We start from the raw sequence: 3,681 nt of genomic DNA, 5'->3' as shown, positions 1-3,681 counted from the left end.
ACAGAAAGCCTCAGCTAGGGGCAGGGCCAACTATGGACTATGTGGGACCCTTGTTTACAACTAGTGAGAGTTTCAAGATGGCAGCAGAGCATTAAACCCTTGTAAATGTGGGCCTTCTGGTCACACATCCCTGAAGTGGGTCCTGGCCAGTGTTTTGTCCACCCAGCTCCCAGCTCAGGGTTCTTCTTGGCATGCCACTTGGGTAGACACCGTGCAAAAGATCTGGCCCCTCACTGCCTGGGTGGAGCCCACATAAGCCACGGTGCAGGGCACGGCAGGGCAGGTGGAAGGGCTGGGCATCAGGAAAGCTCAGGTTGTGGCCCTTTTTGGAGGCCATGTGGACAAGGCCAGGCCAGCACACTGCTGGGATGGCAAGCAGGCATTCAGGGTTGGGCCTGCCTGGTGACTCACACCTACCTGTCGGCTCAGAGACGCTGTGCTGCTACTTTCACTGTGAGTACCTTGGGGAGAGGTCACGGGCCCTACAAAAGACATCTGGAGCCCCTGGCTGGGTACCTGCAGACCTCAAGCCTACAGGGAAGCCAGGGTCTTGTGGGTGCCCAGAACTGGGCAGGTGGCTTGTCCTCCAGAGCCAGGAACACTGTCACCAGAGAGGAGCTTGGAACCTGCGGTGAGCCTATATCCCCCAGTTGACTCTTGGCCACAGGGACGACCATGTCCACTGGCTCATGACTGTCCTCTGCCCTGCATATAGTGCCTGTGAGGGGCTGGGCTGAGTCTCAATTTGTGTCTTCCACCACAGTACCCAGCATAGGGCCCCATACACAGCTGGTACTCAGGAAACATTGGTGGAGTTAACACTGAAATAATGAGAGATCGTCCTCTTCTGTCTCGTTGGTCTTAGGGCTGACACTTAGCTTAGAGGTCAAGGAAAGGAAGTGTGCTTTTGGTTAGCAAAGTGGTGGGACACACTCCGTGCACACGAGTTTGGCTGTGCACCTCTGCACGCATGTGCAGGAACACACGTGTGGGGAACGTACACGTGGAGGGTGGACTCATGTACAGAGGGAGAAGATATAGATATATATGCGTGCACGCACGTGTGTGTGGGTGCTTACATATACGTGTAGGACATGCACACGTGTGGGAGGGGACACATGCACGAGATGCATGCACATGTGCATGTTTGTGTGGGAGGCGTCCAGCCACACACACTGGGGCACAGGTAGGTGGCATGGGCACAGATGCCCAGCAGTCTTCTTCTTCCTGGACTGCATCTCCCAGCCAGGCCCCCTCCCCCATCCAGGAGCCAGGCTTGCTCAGGCAGTGTGCAGGGCATGGGGGAGGTGGAGAAGTGTGGTGGCAGGAAGTGCAGGCTGTCTGGTGAAGTCTGGACTCTGCCCCTCACTCACTGTGCATCCTTGGGCAAGTTACATAAATCCTCCTGGTCTCAGCCTTGTTGTCTGTAAAAGGGGCTCATGACAGCACTTCCTTCATAAGCTATAAGGCACGACAAGTGGTATCTGGTTCCCGGTAGGTCTCCTGGCTGGGGCTGCTTCAGCAGCAGGTGCATGGCTGGAGCCCTTGTCCACCCATCTCCATGACCGTGACGGGCAAGTTCCAGACACCGCTGCCCTGGCCAGAGAGGTGAGAAGAGGGGAGGGTATGGCTGCGCTCTGCAGAGGTCTGGCCCCTGATGGCCCCCTTCCAACGCCTCAGAGGGCCCTGGGGAGGCGGCTAAGGCGTCCCCAGATCGGAACACACACGTGGTGGGGCATGGCAAGGTACAGTCAGTCTTTAAAAACAGTCCTCCTGGGACAGCGGAGCTGGGCCCCAGAGGCCACCCACCCACTGCAGAGACTGGCGTCCTCGCGGGGCGAGGTAAATCACCCGTGATTGCCCTCTGGAATGCGGGCGCTGTGAAAGGTAACACGCATGTTACTGCTACATAAACACAGTTAAACTATTTACAATGGCTCGGCCCGGCGGCCCCAGGAAGACCCTGCCATGTGGGGTGGGTGGGCCCGCCTCCGCTCTGCCAGCCACGGTGGTTGGGAGAGGGATTTATTTTGGCAAGAGCCAGGCCCTTGGCACCTTCCCATCGCCACCCGATCCAAGGGCCCGGTGTGGCCCAGGAGAAGCATCTTCTCCCAGGCCAGAAAAATGTTTCAAAATTATGGAAAGGAGAAGCACAACAAAACCCCCTCTTTGTTTTATTTCAGCCCTTATCCTTCCGCCCAGCTTGTGGACGGCACTTTTTTAAGTAAGCAGGAGCTTTTGCCCCAAATCCCAAGAATGTACTGGGGTGGTTCTCCATGCTGGCAACTGAGGGAGAAGACAATCCTGCTCCCGAGGCGCTCCCAGCGTGTGGGAAAGAACCAGCCCCTGCCTGCAGGAGCCTCCCATCTGGCGTGGGACAGAGCTCCTGTCCTCAGCCCCCTGCCCCGCTCCTGCCCAGTCTAAGAGTGGGGGCACAGTTCCGGTCCCAGGAATGGGGAGGCCCTCACCATTTGGACATTTGATGGAACCACCTGGAGCTCAAGGCCTCAGGGAGACCCAGGGAACAGGCTGCCCTGGGGGGCAAAGGCCCTAAGGTGGCTGTGGCCATGGCTGTTCAGGTCTCCCCAAGAGAAATATTGCTGCGTGCTCACCCAGATTCCTTCCCGTGCAGGTTCTAGCCTTGGTCCATTTCCTTTCTCCAGATGTGCCATCACCTACTGTTTATTTGTTTAAAAGGTACCAGGGTCACAAAAAAGGTCACCACTGAGGCTGATAAATGCCAGAGGGCTTTATACCAGGGTGTGGAGGCCCTGCCACCGCTGAGCCTTCTCCCTGGCCCCTCCAGATCTCCCTCCTCTCCTGCTCCCAGGGCTGCCCCTCTGCCCTCTTCCTGTGTTTGCTCCTGCAATGCCCACACCTGGAGGGCACCCCTCGCCCCTTCCTGCCCATTCATTCACTGAGCACCTGCAGGACCGGCCTTCTTGAGCAGCTCAGTTGACGAGGCCTTTTCTCTCCCATTGTCTACACAGCCCAATCCAGGCCATCTGGATTAATCTGCTCATCCTCCAGCTCCTCCGCTAATAATCACCATCATTAAGTGAAGGCCTTTGCTGCGCCTGACGCTGGCCTCCTTAGCTCACATACCTTCTTCCCGATTTCCCACCACCATCCGGCAAGTGGGAATTTCTGGCCCCATTATAGCCACGAGGGAATGGAGCCTCAGAGGTTGGGTGATCTCCCAGGTCACACAGCTGGTGAGTGGGACGGGGGTTCCGACATCTGTGTTCTGTCCGCCGCACCACTTTGCCCACTCGACCGCACCCTCCAGGGAACAAAGAGCAACATGGCCTGTATTAGGTGGGGTCAGAAAGGGGTCAGGTCGATAAAAAACATCAGAACTTACACACAAGTGAGGTTATCATGCAAAAAGCTCAACTCCGAAGAGAGCAGTTATTCTGACCGTGCTCCTTGTTCAGTGCATTCTGTTCTTGTTTTTGTTTTACATTTTAGTTTTATAGCAACAGGTGCAAAATGGAAAAGGTCAAAAAGCAAATCTTCATCCCGGCCTTCTCCCAGTCCCACGGGTCCTGTCCTTCCGGTGTCTTCAGCTGTGGTGCCTCCACCCTGAAGCATCCCCTAGCCTCAGAGCATTTTCACCCAGCTTTCTGCAGTTTTATTCACAAGCACTTTTCAAGTCAATCAAACTCATTCACATCAGAA

This window comes from Equus przewalskii, chromosome 19 (genome assembly GCF_037783145.1).
Source record: "Equus przewalskii isolate Varuska chromosome 19, EquPr2, whole genome shotgun sequence".
Lineage (NCBI taxonomy): Eukaryota > Metazoa > Chordata > Mammalia > Perissodactyla > Equidae > Equus > Equus przewalskii.
Note: the sequence above shows the minus strand (reverse complement) of the source record.